Source organism: Ranitomeya variabilis, chromosome 3, assembly GCF_051348905.1.
Source record: "Ranitomeya variabilis isolate aRanVar5 chromosome 3, aRanVar5.hap1, whole genome shotgun sequence".
Classification (NCBI taxonomy): domain Eukaryota; kingdom Metazoa; phylum Chordata; class Amphibia; order Anura; family Dendrobatidae; genus Ranitomeya; species Ranitomeya variabilis.
Window position 1 is genome coordinate 722435845 of NC_135234.1, and position 19481 is coordinate 722455325.

General features: G+C 48.6%; 1 pseudogene; it reads left to right on the top strand.

The window, feature by feature from the left end:
* Nucleotides 1-16053: 16053 nt before the first annotated feature.
* On the top strand, nucleotides 16054-18483 carry LOC143817777 (E3 SUMO-protein ligase KIAA1586 pseudogene; annotated as a pseudogene).
* The last annotated feature ends 998 nt before the right edge of the window (nucleotides 18484-19481 follow it).

Consider the following 19481-nt stretch of genomic DNA (forward strand, 5'->3'; position numbering starts at 1 on the left):
AACCCGCATAACTAGTGACTTGAGGCGGTTTATAGGGACTCTAGCACGCCCCAGCCTCTAAGGGTGTCACCGTGCCTCCTGGCTGTTAGGTCGGACAGGTAACGTAAAGTTCAGCTGTCCTGCTGGTCTCTGATGTAAGCCATAGAGGTCCTTACACCCTCTATGTTACAGCTACTGGTCCTGCGCCTCAGAAGGAGGCAGCCTGCTCGGAGCTGGTCTCCCTCTGATATCGACTTCTGTGCTTTGCTCTCCTGAACGTTCGCTGCAATCAATTCAGCTTTCTGTATGTCTCTTTCCAGGAACTGCTGCCCTGGGGTTACACAGCTCCGTAAAACCTTCGTCTCCCTCAGATGGCTTCTGTCTGTTTTCTAGCAGGAACCCTGTGGAAAACTGACAAACTTTCCCTACAGACTACCAGTTATATATATATGGGGAGTCACCTAGCAAGTAGGATCAAAAGCTCCCCCTGGTGGCCTGGAGTGTGAATGTGTTGCATGTTTGTGGTACCTGGTTGCAGTTATCCCTTCTTGCCTTCAAGCGTAACATCACTCTCCCCTTGAGGAAAACAATGCTACTGTGACGACCAGGACCCTTGGGCGCCACATAACCCTACCCTAGCAGGCACTGTCCTACCTGTCAAAAACAGACATCTGAACAGTGGCGGATTATAATGAGGTTAATCTGGGCGGTAGCCCAGGGCCCAGTGGTGTGGGGGGGCCCACCACAGGGCCGCCATCAGGGCCAGCATCTGCACCCGCGCATCTGGGCAAGTGCCGGGGCCCTAGAGAGACTGGGGGGCCCATTTTGACAAGTGTGACCAACTTTTTACTATTGACGCTGCCTATGCAGCATTAATAGTAAAAAGATATAATGTTAAAAATAATTTAAAAAATAACAAATCGTGCTATTCTCACCTTCCCGCGGCCTCCGCAGCCTTCCAGATCCTCGCGATGCTCTCGGCAGCTCCCGTTCCCAGCGAAGCCTTGCGAAATGACCCCAGATGATGCAGGATCATGCGAGACCGCTACGTCATCACAGGTCATTGTCGCAAAGCATCACTGGGAACAGGAGCTGCCGGGAGCATCGCTAAGGCCTGGGCTGGATCCGGGGGCCGTTAGAAGGTGAGTATATAACTATTTTTTATTTAAATTCTCTTTTTTTTTAACAGGGATATGGTACCCACACTGCTATATACTACGTGGCTGTGTTATATACTATGTGGCTGTGCTATGTACTACGTAGCTGTGGTATATATTACGTGGCTGTGGTATATACTACGTGGGCTGTGCTATATTCTGTGTGGGCTGTGCTATATACTACGTGGCTGCTATATGCTACGTGGGCTGTGTTATATGCTACGTGCCTGTGTTATATACTACGTAGCTGCTATATGCTACGTGGGCTGTTATATGCTACGTGGCTGTGTTATGTGCTAAGTGGGCTGTGCTATACATTACGTGGCTGTGATATATGCTGCGTGGGCTGTGTTATATACTATGTGGGCTGTGTTATATACTACGTGGCTGTGCTATATGCTACGTGGCTGTGCTATATACTACATGGGCTGTGTTATACACTACGTGGTTGTGCTATATACTATGTGGGCTGTGCTGTATACTACATGGCTGTTCTATATACTACGTGACTGTGCTATATGCTACATGGGCTGTGTTATATACTAAGTGGGCTGTGTTATATGCTGCGTGGGCTGTGTTATATACTACGTGGCTGTGCTGTATACTACGTGGGCTGTGTTATATGCTACGTGGGCTGTGATATATGCTACGTTGCTGTGCTATATGCTACGTGGCTGTGCTATGTACTACGTGAGCTGTGTTATATGCTACATGAGCAGAACGCTGGACATGGGGACAAAATGCTGGACATGGGGCAGAATGCTGGACATGGTGCTGAATGCTGGACACGGGGACAGAATGTGGGGCAGAATGTTGGACAGGGGGGGCAGAATGCTGGACACGGGGACAGAATGCTGGACATGGGGACAGAATGCTGGATATGGGGACAGAATGCTGGACACGGGGGGCAGAATGCTGGACATGGGGGCAGAAGGTGAGACACAGGGGGCAGAATGGAGATACAGGGCATGATTGGAGACACAGGGAGCAGGATGAAAGACATGGGGGCATGACTGGAGACACTGGGGGCAGGATTGGAGACACTGGGGGCAGGATTGGAGACACTGGGTGCAGGATTGGAGACAGATGGGGCAGGATTGGAGACAGATGGGCAGAATGGAGACACTGGGCATGATTGGAGACACGGGGCAGGATTGCAGACATGGGGGCATGATTGGAGACATAGGGGTAGAATGGAGATACGGGCATAAATGGAGACACGGGGCAGGATTAAAGACATGGGGGCATGATTGTAGACACTGGGGGCAGGATTGGAGACAGATGGGTCAGGGTTGGAGACAGATCGTGCAGGATCATGGGGAAAGATGGATACGATGGAGACAGATGGGGCAGGATGGGGAGATCATATGGGGCAGAATGGATACTCATGAGGGCAGGATGGGAGAACTTATGGCTGAAGCCAGGAATGAGATACACGGGGGCTAGGATGAGGAATATTATTACCATAGGGGCCCATTAAGGGATATTATTACTGCAGTGATGTATTTATTTTTTGAGTGTACTGTTTTAAATGGGGGGCGGTCCTGTTACTGTGTAGAGTGATACTATGATGCCTTTTTTCCCGCGGGGTTTCACAGGGAGACTTACTTGAATAAATGTAGAGTCTCAAGACCTATCATCCATGACTATTTAAATCAAATATTTCAGGGACTGGAACCTCCTACTGGCACCTGGTTTTTCTACGAACAATTAAAAAGCTTCATAAATAAGACATCTAAGCAAAATAATATTATTAGAACATTAACTCCTTTTGAAAAACGTTGCATTACTAGGGAATTTCCGGTCCACACGGTCTCTCTGCTATATAATCTTTTCCGAAGAGGTCAAACCCCATCGCACAATTTCCCAATATTTTTCTCAAAATGGGAGAATGATCTGGGGATATCTCTATCTCAAGAGGAGAGAGACAAGATCCTGTTATTTACATTCAGGACCTCGTTGTCCTCTGTGTCACAGGAGAGGATCTATAAGATCTTATCAAGGTGGTATAGATGCCCTTCCTTGGTGCATGCCATGTTCCCGGTGATCCCAGATACATGCTGGAGATGCGTAGAAGAAAAGGGAACATATGTCCATATCTGGTGGGATTGCCCGCCTATAAAGAAATTATGGATGTCAATTTTTGATCTCTATAATAAACTATCTATTCGTAAGGTCCAACCCACAGTAGAACTAGCTCTTCTGTCCTTATGTGACTTGTCGATATCTAGGTATAAGAAGAATCTTCTCAGACACTTCCTCACGGCTGCTAGGAACTCGATCCCTCGGTATTGGAAAGAAGAGAAATTTCCCTCACGTTCTGAATTTGTTGCAGAACTTAATTATATTTACAGAATGAAACGATTGATAAACCAGACTACCGGGGATCCTGAAAAAATGTACAATACTTGGGCTCCCTGGATCGTATTTAGGGAAACCCCAGAATTAGACTTCTGGTTATCTAGACCCCGACTTACATTTGAAGTGGCTATTGTCTTCCCCATTGTCGGTCGGGGATGTGGACCTGCTCGGAGGGGGGGGGGGGAAGCAGGGTGAACCCAGTCCCCTCATACCTAATTTCATACAATATACCTTCTTGTCTTTATCTCTCTCCTTTTCTCTTCCCCTTCTCTCCTCTCTTCACTCGTCTCCTTCTTTATTTTCCTAATAATTTCCTTACTTTGCATATTTTGATTTATACCAATATATGTAACTTAGTTTTTGGAGTTATGACTGGTTTTCTTATTGATTGATTATAATAGTAATAATAATAATAACTAACGTTATTAAACAGAAGAAGAGATAATCTTTGCTCTGGCCAATAAAAATCCTGAAAATGATAGGTCATTAACCTTATGCTAGAAATGTAGTTATGATTCTATTAATTAGACTGATTATGTTCTTATTCTACTTTGTTTTTGTATTGTTTATTCGCTTTAATAAACATGATTTACACAGAAACATAATTTATTGAGCAAGCAGAGGTCAGGGCAGGCGGCAGTGCAGAAACATATCCAGAAACAAGCAGAGATCAGGGCAGGTGGCAGTGCAGAAACATATCCAGAAACAAGCAGAGGTCAGGGCAGGCGGCAGTGCAGAAACATATCCAGAAACAAGCAGAGATCAGGGCAGGCGGCAGTGCAGAAACATAACCGGAAACAAGCAGAGGTCGGGGCAGGCGGCATTGTAGTAACATAATCCATTGAGCAAGCCATAGTCAAAACCAGAAAATCTGTCCGAGAAGCAGCTTTGCAGAAGTTGTTATGGGCATGCTGCTAGCCACTCGCCACTACATTTTCCTCCGGCTAAATGATAGTGTCCCGCGGATTTCTCTTCTCGGGAGAATGAGATTCCTGGCACTTGGAAGGTAGCCCCCATCTCTCATGTAGGTCCGGCGTACATCCTGTGAGCTCTTCAGCATTGCTTGCATGATGTTTCTAGCAGCATAGCTGACTGGCATGTGTGGTGGTATAGGATTGTAGCCTTCTCTAGCTGTCACCTTAATACGCGGTTGATAGGCGTAAGGCATACCTAAGAGTTTCAGTATTTGAGAGGTAGTTAGGGCCTTCCAGGGGGATGGGCTCCTGGGCGATGTGGCTTCTGTCTCTACCTCATCTTCTGTTCTGGTAATTATCAGGCGTTTCTTCGTAACCTCTGGCTCTGCGCTGATGTTTGCTGCAGGTGGTACATATCGGCCAATTTCGGGTACTGAAGGATATGGTTGTGGTCTTCTCATTCTTAAATATCGGTCCGATGCCTTTTCCGGTCTTTTGAACAGGGAGGTAATAAATGGCACGATGTTACCAAGTGCTGCCATCACATACCCAGTGAAGCCAGTTTGCCTTTGGTGGTGTTCAGGCCTCTGGCTGTATGGGGATGTTCTGGCATATGGGAGATGTCTCCGTGGTTGGAACTTTCTTCCACCTACGGGTGCAGCCATTAGGCTGCTTTCCCCTCCACACACACAAAGGTGTGTGTGGATGGTAGATAACACTCCCAAAAAAAGAAATAAAGTAAAAAAAAATACAATAAAGTAAACAAGCAGTATACAAGTCGCTCTGGGTTAGTGTTCAGCTCTCCTCTCTACCTCTGATTGCCTCGCACTGACCGTTCTTGCGGAACATTCCATGACTCGTGGACAACACTTCTGTGATGTCATAAAGCCAAACATGGCAACGGGTCTAATATAGGAGAGCTAGGTATGTCACCCATGGCAGACAATCCAATACCAGCTGTCACTGTACGGATAGGGGTTAGCTGGATTGGGATGAGATGTATAAAAACTTACCAGAGCACAAGTCAAGTTTAAGTTACTGTTTTTTGTAGTTTTTTTTACCTGTTTATTTCAGATTTACAAAATTGTATAATTCTGTAGCCTCATATGTGAGCAATGTGATCTATATATTGTCAGCTCCTTCCAGAAATTTAAATTTGTCTGTAATTCCAAGTAGTGATCAAAAAATAAAAAACCACAAGTGTGACCCTGGTGTAGAAGGTACAAATTGTCCGGAGTCTCTCCTGGGCCATGTTCACAAGTGCAGAAGTGCTGTATTGTTTCCATACGTATTTGCACCAAAATAGTCAAAACTTTTTATTGTATTTTTTTTGCAGCTTTTTACAATGCATTTTTTTTTAGTAGAGCAATGCTTCAGTTCCACAATTGGAGATTTCATTGGAATTTTGCATGCATTTTTTATGCTCTCCATATACTATACTATACTATTAATGGCAAATTTTTAAAAACGCATCAAAAAGTTCACCGTTGTGCTGCATCATGAACCCCTGTATGTAGTACAGCTTAGGGAGCGATAAAAAATGAACATAATAATAAAAAAATAGTCAAGTGATATCACCGCATCAAGCAAAGTCCGTGCGATCAAAATATAAAGATAATTAACCCAACTGGTAAACTCCGGAAACAGTAACAAATTTAAAAATGCCAATATGGCGGTACTGTTTGGTCGCTGCCATACCACTAAAAATGCTGGAAGAAACAATTAAAATGTCATATCTATCCCAAAGTAATATCAATAAAACACTGTCTCACCTGACAAAAAAATAACTCCTCACACAGCTTTATTGGCTGAAAAATTAAAACAAGGGGTCTCGGAAAATGGCAACACAATCTCCCAATTTTTTTATTTCAAAGTCCTGATTTTTTTCCACCACTAAAATAATAAAAAAGCTGATCAAGTTTAGTATCGCTGTAATCATACTGATGTGGAGAATCATAGTGCAAGGTCATTTTTACCACATGATGTACGCCGTAAACATAATTCCCAAAAAACAATGTCAGAATTGTGTTTCTTTCACAATTTTCCAAATTCCCTGTACATTATGTGTCAGGATAAGCCACAACCAGTGGCGTAACTACAAAGTCATGGGCCCCGGTGCGAACTTCCAAATGGGGCCCCCCCCCACCTTCCCTTAGATACGCCTCGGATTGTTGCAGGAATCTCCTGCACTGCAACATGGTGTTGGGTGCCAGCACAGCCCGCACAGTGGTATATCCAGCACAGCCCACACAGTGGTATATCCAGCACAGCCCGCACATACAGGGGCGTAACTACCGCGGTCGCAGCGGTCGCCATTGCGACCGGGCCCCGCAGGTCAGGGGCCCCGGGCCGGCAGGTCTGAGCAGGGCCAGGCTGGCCATCGGGCACTTCTGGCAAATGCCAGAAGAGCCGATGCCAGTAGTGGGCCGCTGCACTGTTCCTCCCCCGGAACCCCCCCAGTGCCGCCGCCGCCGCCGCATTTAACTATACCGGCGTCTATGACACCGGTATAGTTCAATGCAATGATGGGAGGAGAGAGCGTCACCTGACGCTTCCTCTCCCATCATTCCCCGCTCTGCCTCTGACAGTACACTGCGGGTGCGCGATGACGTCATATCATCGCGCACCTGCAGTGTCCTGGGCAGACTGCAGCCGCCAGGAGCAGCGCGGGCAAAAGGAAGGGTGAGGAGAGTTTTTTTTTTTTTTTCTTTTTAACCGGACTGTGGGGCCATTATCGGGGGGGATGAGATGAGATGTGGGCTGTGCTCTATATACCCCTGTGCGGGCTGTGCTGTATATACCCCTGTGGGGCTGTGCTGTATATATCCCTGTGCGGGCTCTGCTGTATATACCCCTGTGGGGGCTGTGCTGTATATATCCCTGTGCGGGCTCTGCTGTATATATCCCTGTGCGGGCTCTGCTGTATATACCACTGTGCGGGCTCTGCTGTATATACCACTGTGCGGGCTCTGCTGTATATACCCCTGTGGGGGCTCTGCTGTATATATCCCTGTGCGGGCTCTGCTGTATATATCCCTGTGCGGGCTCTGCTGTATATATCCCTGTGCGGGCTCTGCTGTATATACCACTGTGCGGGCTCTGCTGTATATACCACTGTGCGGGCTCTGCTGTATATAACACTGTGCGGGCTGTGCTCTATATACCACTGTGCGGGCTCTGCTGGATATACCACTGTGCGGTCTGTGCTGGATATACCACTGTGCTGTCTGTGCTGGATATACCACTGTGAGGGCTGTGCTGGATATACCACTGTGCGGTCTGTGCTGGATATACCACTGTGCGGTCTGTGCTGGATATACCACTGTGCAGTCTGTGCTGGATATACCACTGTGCGGTCTGTGCTGGATATACCACTGTGCGGTCTGTGCTGGATATACCACTGTGCGGGCTGTGCTGGATATACCACTGTGCGGGCTGTGCTGGCACCCAACACCATGTTGCAGTGCAGGAGATTCCTGCAACAGTCCGAGGCGTATCTAGGGGAAGCGGGGCGGGGGAAGGTGGGGGGGTTGCGGGGGCGGGGGAAGGTGGGGGGGTAGGGGGGGGGCCCCATTTGGAAGTTCGCACCGGGGCCCATAACTTTGTAGTTACGCCACTGCGCACATAGGTATATAGAGCACAGCCCGCACAGGGGTATATCCAGCACAGCCCGCACAGGGGTATATCCAGCACAGCCCGCACAGGGATATATCCAGCACAGCCCGCACAGTGGTATATCCAGCACAGCCCGCACAGTGGTATATCCAGCACAGCCCGCACAGTGGTATATCCAGCACAGCCCGCACAGGGGTATATAGAGCACAGCCAACACAGTGCTATATCCAGCACAGCCCGCACAGGGATATATACAGCACAGCCCGCACAGGGATATATACAGCACAGCCCGCACAGGGATATATACAGCACAGCCCGCACAGGGATATATACAGCACAGCCCGCAAAGGGATATATACAGCACAGCCCGCACAGGGATATATACAGCACAGCCCGCACAGGGATATATACAGCACAGCCCGCACAGGGATATATACAGCACAGCCCGCACAGGGATATATACAGCACAGCCCGCACAGGGATATATACAGCACAGCCCGCACAGGGATATATACAGCACAGCCCGCACAGGGATATATACAGCACAGCCCGCACAGGGATATATACAGCACAGCCTGCACAGGGATATATACAGCACAGCCCGCACAGGGGTATATAGAGCACAGCCCGCACAGGGGTATATACAGCACAGCCCGCACAGGGATATATACAGCACAGCCCGCACAGGGATATATACAGCACAGCCCGCACAGGGGTATATAGAGCACAGCCCGCACTGCCCCTTATAGTGCTGCACAAGAGTTATGGCCCCATAAGATGCTCCGTACACAGTCACTGCCCCTTATAGTGCTGCACAAGACTTATGGCCCCATAAGATGCTCCGCACAGTCACTGCCCCTTATAGTGCTGCACAAGAGTTATGGCCCCATAAGATGCTCCGTACACAGTCACTGCCCCTTATAGTGCTGCACAAGACTTATGGCCCCATAAGATGCTCCGCACAGTCACTGCCCCTTATAGTGCTGCACAAGAGTTATGGCCCCATAAGATGCTCCGCACAGTCACTGCCCCTTATAGTGCTGCACAAGTGTTATGGCCCCATAAGATGCTCCGTACACAGTCACTGCCCCTTATAGTGCTGCACAAGACTTATGGCCCCATAAGATGCTCCGCACAGTCACTGCCCCTTATAGTGCTGCACAAGAGTTATGGCCCCATAAGATGCTCCGCACAGTCAATGCCCCTTATAGTGCTGCACAAGAGTTATGGCCCCATAAGATGCTCCGCACAGCCACTGCCCCTTATAGTGCTGGCGCTGCACAAGTGTTATGGCCCCATAAGATGCTCCGTATAGCCACTTGCGACTTGCCCCTTTTGCTTTTGCTGCCATAAAAAAAATAAATCACATACTCACCTCACCTCTCTCTCTTCGCTCAGGACCCCCGGCACTATCAATATTTACCTGGCTGCTCCTCGTGCGGCTCCGTCTTCGGCACTGACGTTCAGCAGAGGGCGCGCACTGACTACGTCACCGCGCCCTCTGACCTGAACGTCACTGCCAGAGGACGCTGATGACAGAGCCGCACCGGAACGAGGAGAGGTAAATATCGCCCAGCGCTGCGCAGCGCTGTATACTCACCACCAGTCACCTGCAGGCTGCTCCTGGCGCTGCGTCCCTGCTTCTTCCACCGCTGCATCTTCTTCCTGTATTGAGCGGTCACATGGTCCCGTTCATTACAGAAATGAATATGAGGCTCCACCTCTATGGGAGGTGGAGCCGCATATTCATTTCTGTAATGAGCGGGACCATGTGACCGCTCAGTGCAGGAAGAATCTGCAGCGCTGGAAGAAGCAGGGACTTCCAGGGACCGCGCCGGGAGTAGGTAAGTATAATTAGAGAGCGGTGACGGCTCCCTGCCGCGGGTCACTCACAAATGGTGCAATCATGGGTCATTTCATTCTCCGGCTTCACTACTGTCCATGGGGCCCCTAAGTAGTCTGGGCCCCGTCGCAACTGCGACCGCTGCGACCGCGGTAGTTACGCCCCTGGCCACAACCGCTGCCACCAATGTTTCTTGAACACCACTTGCTCACGACACACCTGCCTGGGATGTTACTATACAGGGGACCTCCCGCACTCACTCGTCCACTCACCTAAGTGCACCCCACAGACAGTTCTCACATCCACGTCACACTTATTGCTTCTATCACTCACCGTTTTGATAGGCCAGCGAGACGCCAGCACTGCGTCACACACTAGCACACATGCCACCCAGCTTTTCTCAGCACCTGATAGCTGCCCTCCTCAGGGTTTGAGGGTATGTCTAGAGCAGAAAACAACAAACTTATTAAACTTTAGATTTAAAGGGAACCTGTCAGCAGGATTGTGCACAGTACACTTGGCCTGGGATAACTCATAAAGTCCCATGGATTCCAGTACCATCTATATGCTGATGACACTCAGATCTACCGCTCTGGCTCAGACGTCACCTCTCTGCTGTCCAAAATCCCGAAGTGTCTCAGCCATATCCTCGTTCTTCTCCTCTCGCTTCCTCAAACTCAATGTGGACAAATCTGAACTCATCATCTTTCCTCCATCTCATAGATCTTCCTTACCTGACCTACCTATCACTTTTAATGACATCACGCTTTCCCCCGTACCGGAAGTCCGCTGCCTCGGAGTAACCCTTGACTCTGCCCTGTCCTTCAAACCGCACATCCAAACTCTTTCCACCTCCTGTCGCCTCCAGCTCAAAAATATCTCCAGAATCTGTCCTTTCCTCAACTGTCAATCTACTAAAATGCTTGTGCATGCCCTAATCATCTCCCACCTTGACTACTGCAACATCCTTTTCTGTGGCCTCCCTGTTAATACCCTTGCACCTCTCCAGTCCATCCTTAACTCTGCTGCCCAACTAATTCATCTCTATCCTCACTACTCCTCCACTTCCCCCCTCTGCAAATCTCTTCACTGGCTCCCATTCCCTCAGCATATCCAGTTCAAATTACTTATACTGACCTACAAAGCCATCCATAATCTGTCTCCTCCATATATCTCCAAACTAATATCCCAAGTCCTCCCAACACCTCCTTCTCTCCTCCACACTTCTCCGCTCCTCACCCAACCGCCTCCAAGACTTCTCCCGAATATCCCCCATCCTCTGGAATTCTTTGCCCCAACACATCCGACTATCAACTACATTCGGATCCTTCAGACGGAACCTGAAAATCCACCTCTTCAGGAAAGCCTACAGCCTGCACTGACCCCGTTGCCTACTCACCACTAGCGGAGCTACCGCCTCACCAACACCGGAGCTGCTACAACCCTCAACCTATTGTCTCCTTCCCCACCATCCTGTAGAATGTAAGCCCCAAGGGCAGGGTCCTCGCCCCTCTGTATCAGTCTGTCATTGTTAGTTTGCTTACTATAAGTGATATCTGTAATTTGTATGTAACCCCTTCTCATGTACCATGGAATCAATGGTGCTATATAAATAAATAATAATAATGATAATAATAATAATAGTAATAAAGGACAGACAGTATCAGGTTGGCGCCGTTATACTGATTAAAATGATACCTTTGTGATGAAATCCATCTTGTGGTTGTTGTGCAATCTGTATTTGTAGTTTTCAATTATAAGAGTTTGGTGCTCCGGGGGCGGGGCTGTGGGAGGTCCTGTGGGCGGGGCTTTATGTAGTGCTCAGATGTATGGGCTTATGACAGGTTACCAGGGGTGGGATTCAGCCGGTACGACCCGGTACGGGGCAGCCGTTTACTAAAATTTCTATCTGCCAGCGTTCCGGTAATTGAAAATGCCATTTTCAATTACCGGAACGCTGGCAGATAGAAATTTTCAAAATGGTTACCACTGGCAGTGGCGTAGGAAGGGGGGGGGCGGGCCGCCCAGGGCGGCACAATGCGGGGGGCGGCACAATACGGGGGGCGGGTCGCCGGCGGCGCAGAATTTACCTGTTCGCATCGCGGCTTCATAAAAATGGCCGCCGCGATCTCCATCTGCGCATGCGCGGCATCCCGCGGCCATTTTCCTGAAGCCCCGGTCAGCAGAGCACTCCACCTGCGCACGCGCGGCCTCAGGAAGATGGCCGCCCCCACCGATAACCAGAGAGAGCAGGATCGCGGTCAGGTAAGCAGAACTTTTTTTTTTTTTTTTTTTTTTATTGAGAGCGGCGATCGGGGGGGCCCAGGGCAGAAAGCTGGACACAGGGGGGCAGAAAGCTGGAAACAGGGGGTCAGAAAGCTGGACACAGGGGGTCAGAAAGCTGGACGCTGGGGCAGAACGATGGACGCTGGGGCAGAACGCTGGACGCTGGGGCTGAAAGCTGGACGCTGGGGCAGAAAGCTGGACACGGGGGCAGAAAGCTGGACACTGGGGCAGAAAGCAGGACACAGGGGGGCAGAATGCTGGACACAGGGGCAGAAAGCTGGACACTGGGGTCAGAAAGCTGGACGCTGGGGCAGAACGATGGACGCTGGGGCAGAACGCTGGACGCTGGGGCTGGACGCTGGGGCTGAAAGCTGGACGCTGGGGCAGAAAGCTGGACACGGGGGCAGAAAGCTGGACACTGGGGCAGAAAGCTGGACACAGGGGGGCAGAAAGCTGGAAACAGGGGGTCAGAAAGCTGGACACAGGGGGTCAGAAAGCTGGACGCTGGGGCAGAACGATGGACGCTGGGGCAGAACGCTGGACGCTGGGGCTGAAAGCTGGACACTGGGGCAGAAAGCTGGACACGGGGGCAGAAAGCTGGACACTGGGGCAGAAAGCTGGACACAGGGGGGCAGAAAGCTGGACACAGGGGGGCAGAAAGCTGGACACAGGGGGGCAGAAAGCTGGACACTGGGGGGCAGAAAGCTGGACACTGGGGGGCAGAAAGCTGGACACTGGGGGGCAGAAAGCTGGACACTGGGGGGCAGAAAGCTGGACACTGGGGGGCAGAAAGCTGGACACTGGGGGGCAGAAAGCTGGACACTGGGGGGCAGAAAGCTGGACACTGGGGGGCAGAAAGCTGGACACAGGGGGGCAGAAAGCTGGACACAGGGGGGCAGAAAGCTGGACACGGGGGTAGAAAGCTGGACACAGAGGCAGATTGCTGGACACAGGGGCAGAATGGAGAAACGGGGCATGATTGGAGACACAGGGGGCAGGATGACAGACATGGCGGCATGACTGGAGACACTGGAGGCAGGATTGGAGACAGATGGGGCAGGATCATGGGGCAGGATGGATACGATGGAGACAGATGGGGCAGGATGGGAAGATCATATGGGGCAGGATGGATACTCATTAGGGCAGGATGGGAGAACATATGGCTGACGCCAGGAATGAGACACACAGGGGCTAGGATGGCGAATATTATTACCATAGGGGGCTAATTAAGGGATATTATTACTGCAGTGATGTATTTATTTTATTTTTTGAGTACACTGTTTTAAATGGAGGGGCGGTCCTATCACTGTGTACAGTGACACTATGTCGCCTTCTTCGTGTGGTGTAATGTAAAAGTTGGGAAAATTAAGTAATGTGTTCTGCAAGTGGAACTCGAGATAACTGTGTTATTTCCTGCAGAGACGAGTCCTGGCTGGATGAAGTGATGGCGGTCTGTGCGGGATGAAAGATGAAGGACTTCACCTAGAGACGTCACTGGTGAGTCAGTGTGTTACCTATACACTGACACTATACACTGTATACTATATACAGAGGTCCTGTGTATAATGTCACTGGTGATCACTGTATTACCCATACACTATATACAGAGCTCCTGTGTATAATGTCACTGGTGATCACTGGATTACCTGTACACAGACACTGCATACTAAGTACAGATCTCCTGTGTATAATGGCACTTATGGTGATAGTATTGTGGGGGTTTTTTTATTATTGATCAGTACTATAGTATTCAGTCACTATGTGGTGGTAATATGTGGTCTGGTCATGATGTTTTGGTATTTGTTCCTTGTATTTGATATTATTCGATCACTGTGGTGGTAATATGTCATCTGGTCATGGTGTGGCGGTATTTGTGCCTTGTAGATAGTATTATAGAGGGGGGGTGCCCTGTAGCCTCCCCCTGGGCCCTGCAGCCCCAAGTCCCCACCAGCCTCCCCCTGGGCCCTGCAGCCCTCTAGCCTTCCCCTGGGCCCTGCAGCCCCAAGTCCCCACTAGCCTCCCCCTGGGCCCTGCAGCCCTGTAGCCTCCCCCTGGGCCCTGCAGCCCCAAGTCCCCACTAGCCTCCCCCTGGGCCCTGCAGCCCTGTAGCCTCCCCCTGGGCCCTGCAGCCCCAAGTCCCCACCAGCCTCCCCCTGGGCCCTGCAGCCCTCTAGCCTCCCCCTGGGCCCTGCAGCCCCAAGTCCCCACTAGCCTCCCCCTGGGCCCTGCAGCCCTGTAGCCTCCCCCTGGGCCCTGCAGCCCCAAGTCCCCACCAGCCTCCCCCTGGGCCCTGCAGCCCTCTAGCCTCCCCCTGGGCCCTGCAGCCCCAAGTCCCCACTAGCCTCCCCCTGGGCCCTGCAGCCGCCAGTCCCACTAGCCTCCCACTGGACTCTGTAGCCTCCCCCCTGGGCCCTGCAGCCCCCAGTCCCACTAGCCTCCCGCTGGACTCTGTAGCCTCCCTCCTGGGCCCTGCAGCACCCAGTCCCCACTAGCCTCCTCCTTTGCCCTGCAGCCCTCTAGCCTTCCCTGGGCCCTGTTGGATGTGGCAGCCAGTCATGGACTATATAGGAGGGAGAAGCTGATGTGTATATGACACGATCGTGTTCATATAGACATCACAGTGCCCCTAACACTTTCTCTCTTATTTTTAGCTACCAGCTGAAGCTGCTGGCTAGAAACACAGTGGATGCCACGTTGACATCATGGAAGACTCCTCAAGGTTTGTTTGGTCCTTGAATAATGTATAGAGAAATGCAGAGCTGTAGTACACAACCCGTATAACACCCCTCTCCCGTATACAGTATCAGCGCCCTGTTCTTTGGTGCTAGCATTCTTAGAATTATAAAATTGTAGAGTTGGAAGGGACCTCAAGGGCCATCGGGTCCAACCCCCTGCGAATGCAGGTTTACCTAAGGGCAGGCGCACACGGACGATTTTGCTGCGATTATACGGTGCGTATAATCGCAGCAAAGCGGCTGTCAAACCTGCCCTGCGAGCGGGTCTGAGAGTGCTGGAGGGAGCGCATACCTGCGCTCCTGTTCAAAGCCCGGAGTCGACCGCAAGTGTCCTGAACGGGACTCAAAGAGGCAGCATCGCGCTGCCTCTCTGAGTCCCGTTTAGGACACCTGCGGTCGGGGCGGGCTCTGTAACAGGAGCGCAGGTATGCGCTCCAGCACTCTCAGACCTGCTCGCAGGGCAGGTTTGACAGCTGCTTTGCTGCGATTATACGCACCGTATAATCGCAGCAAAATCGTCCGTGAGCGCCTGCCCTAAATCATCCCAACTATATGTTTATCCAGCTTCCGCTTGACGACTCCTATTGATGGAGAGCTCACCACCTCTCATGGCAGCCTGTTCCACTCTCTAACTACCCCCACTGTCAGAAAGTGTCTCCTAATGTCTAATCTGTATCTCCTTCCTGTTAGTGTCATCCTATTGCTTCTTGTACTTCCTTGTGCTAATGAGAATAGGACTGATCCCTCTGCACTGTGACTACCTGTCAGATATCTGTAGACCGCTATTAAGTCTCCTCTCATTCTCTTTTACAAACTAAACATTCCTAGTTCTTGTAGCCGCTCCTCATAGGACGTGGTTTGCAGACCTTCTACCATCTTGGTTGCTCTTCTCTGGACTTGCTCCAGTATATTGATGTATTTCTTAAATTGAGGCTCCCAGAACTGTACACAGTATACAGGTGAGGTCTGACCAGGGCAAAGCATAGCGGGATAATCACCTCCCCTGATCTAGATTCAATAGTTGTCTTGATACATCCCAGAATGTTGTTTATTTTTAGTGACCAACTGTAAAGCTACTGGCTCCAAACACAGTGGACGCCACATTGACTTTATAGAAGACGCCTCAAGGTTTGACCAAACCTTTTGAATCATTTACACACAAAATGAAGAGACAATCTACACTTTTGTCTTTTTTCCACACTGGAAACAAGAAGGGAAGAATTGAGGAAGTGAACATTGGTGCTAGTACTTCAAATGCCAATAAAGCATCTGAAACTTGTGGCAATATTGTTCATGGTACCAATGTTAACATTGGCCAGAACACTGATTCATGTGGTGCCAACGCTTTACATGAACTGGACAGTGATGTACAAGATGATAATGTTAGAAGGAACATGGGAAATGTAGTAGCTGAATCGGATGTCATAAGTGAGATTAGCAGTGATGTACATGGTGTTGCTGACGTTCTATGTGATCATTCTGATGATGACACTGCTTCAGCTATACATGATAGCAGCATCGTGGATGGTCAGAGTTCAGTTTCTGATGCTTCATTAGAGACCCAGCCGCTTAGTGTTCCATGTTGGTCACAAAAACAAATTGACTACTTCACAAACTTGCATCCATGGGTCAAACTAAAGGATGGAAAACTGGGGTGTACTGTGTGCAGTAAAGTTGGAAGCTCATTAGGAGCTGAAAGGGCCAAATCATGTCATCTTTCTGAGGAGTGGAAGACTTTTTCAGTGAAGCCATGTGGAACCCTGAAAAAAAACCAGCAATCCTCTTTTTGCAAAAAAATTAGAGAACATGCAATGTCCAAAGCTCATAATAAAGCAGAGGAAATTGTTAATGCCGCTAAAAATGATGCACTAGTAAAGGCACTTGACCGGGTCCATGAGAAGGCATTGGCTTCCACTGTAAATGTTTTTCATGTTGTTTATAGCCTAGCGCTGCATAATCGGCCTATGTCTGACATACAAGGGCACGTTGAACTGTTGCAAACCATTGGTGTGGACCTTGGAGTAGGCCTTCATTCTAGGAAGACTGCTATAACAATAATCCAGCATATATCCTCCGAAATGAGGAAGTCTTTGTTTTCGAAAATAATTAGTTTCAGGTCTAAATTTTCCATTGTAACTGATGAATCGTCAACTGTGTCACAGAAAAGTGTGCTTGTGATCTACATCCGTTGTGAGCTTCCCGATGCTCCAGAGCCTGTTAACATCTTTGTAGATTTAAAGGAGCTTGAATGTACTAGTGCTGACTCAATAACCAATGCCCTGTTTGCCTGCTTGAAGGAGAATGGCTTTGACCAGCAGTATATGCAAGAAAATTTAATTGGATTTTGCTCTGATGGGGCTAGTGCCATGTTGGGGAGTAAGTCTGGTGTGGCTTCCAAAATTCAAAAAGCATTCCCAAATGTAGTCATATGGCACTGCTTAAGCCACAGAATACAGCTTGCACTTGATGATGCTGTTAAAACAGTTTCTCAAGTTAATCACTTTAAAATGTTTCTGGAAAAAATCTACAGCATCTACCATGTTTCTAACAAACAATATTCTCAGCTCCACAATATTGCAGCAGATTTAGAATTGGAGATTATTAAGATAGGTCGAATTCTAGGACCTCGGTGGGTGGCATGTAGTGTCCGTGCTGCCAAAGCAGTGTGGAGAGCATATCCAGCTTTGTACCAGCATTTTTCCAGCTCTAAGTCTCTCATCGGAATGGCAAAAAAGATGGCTAACATTTCTTTTTTAAAAGATCTAGCTTTAATGATTGATATTCTAGATGAACTAGCACTTTTATCACTTGCTTTACAAGAAAGGGAGGTATCTGTAGTGAAAGCTGACCGACTTCTCTGCAGGTGCATTAGGGCACTTCAAAACTTAAAAGATTGTCCCGGAAAGTATGAGGTACAGGCTGGTACTATTATCCAAACCGAGCCATTTAAAAGTATTCCTTTTGAATCCAGTGAGAAAAATACTGCCCTTCCAAGAGCGCTCTTAATTCAGTGTGTCATAGACAATATGCAAAGCCGCTTGTTTTCCACTGCAAATAGTCGACTAATGGACAGTGACACACGTGAACACAATGCGGACCACTACAAACATTTACTGTCCCTATTCTCTTTGCTTGAGCCTGAATCGTGGACAGCTGATGTTACATTGTCACCGTGGCGAGAAGGGGAACACAAATTGGAACAATTAAGTCAGCTAGTCAAATATCAGATTCCAATAAACGATTTCCGTGACTTTGTTGATAACCGATATCTTTCAAATCGCTCTATGCCGCCTTCCATTCAGCAGGCCAAAAAAATAGTTCGAGTCATCGCTGTTAGTAGTGCAGAGGCAGAAAGAGGGTTCAGTATTATGAACAATATAGCTACACATGAGAGAAGCGCACTCACTGTATCTAATATATCGCATCTGATGACTGTGAAGATACTTGGGAAACCTGTGACGGATTGGGAGCCGCTTAAATATGTCAAATCCTGGTTACGGAAGAAACACCATACTGCCACAGACCAGAGAGTGCGAAAAGCCCCCAAAATTCAGCATGAAGATCATTCAACAGCTATATGGTCATTGCTGTAATTCTGATAGCACTTCAGTTGAGTCAAAGGGATACCTCCCTGGATTCTCCATTGAGTACTAGATTAGAGGACTTATAGTGAGTGGCAGGTTCCCTTTAGAGGGCATTGTTTTTGTTAATATTGTTAATATTGCGATCCGTGGGCTGTAAAGTTCGATTTACCTTGTTGTAAGGTTTATATTGTATACTGTTTATTATAACACTTTTAAATACTTTTATAAAAGAAAATTAAACTTTTTTATATTATATTACAGTATTAAACTTTTCTTTGGTTAGAATCCTTGAATACTATTTTTGCTTTCAAGTGAGTACTACATAGTTTACTGTTTCATACTTCTACTTTAGTAATTTAACTAAGGATGTTGTGGACTGATCAGCTAAAGCACCTTGTACACGGACAATTGTCCTGTGCAGTACATTTGCTTTAGTTGTTTGTTTCTTTGAATGACTTTAATACCGTATGTCACAACGTATTCTTGTCATTAAGGGAGACAAACTGCTTCCAAAAATATGAATCATGCCACTGGGCGTGGCTTATTAGTATGGGTGGGGTTATTGAAAATGGGCGTGGCCAAAATTCCGGCCGCCGCGACTTAGAGGACCTGTTGTTAAAAATTTGAATCCCACCCCTGCAGGTTACTGACCCCTGATGCAAAAAAGGTCTGTATCTGTATCATCAATATGCCAAGCAACCACCCCCTCCATGGACTTGCAGGCTGTGAGTGGTTGTCTCATCGGTATTTTTGCACCTGTGTTGAATGGGTCCACTGCATCCTTTTAGTGCATTTGTTTGGAGGCCTGGGCAGGTAAACATCTCTGCCTTTTTTTCTGCCGTTTTCTGGATATTTCATAACAGGCGGCATTGGGATAACGCCCTGATGGCATCTGAGTGTGACCTGTTTCTTCCTAGGACCCATTCACTTAATAGGGTGAGTTTGATTCACAAATTGGATCTAATACTGACATGTTTCTGCTCTTTCTTTTTGCAGACAATCGATCT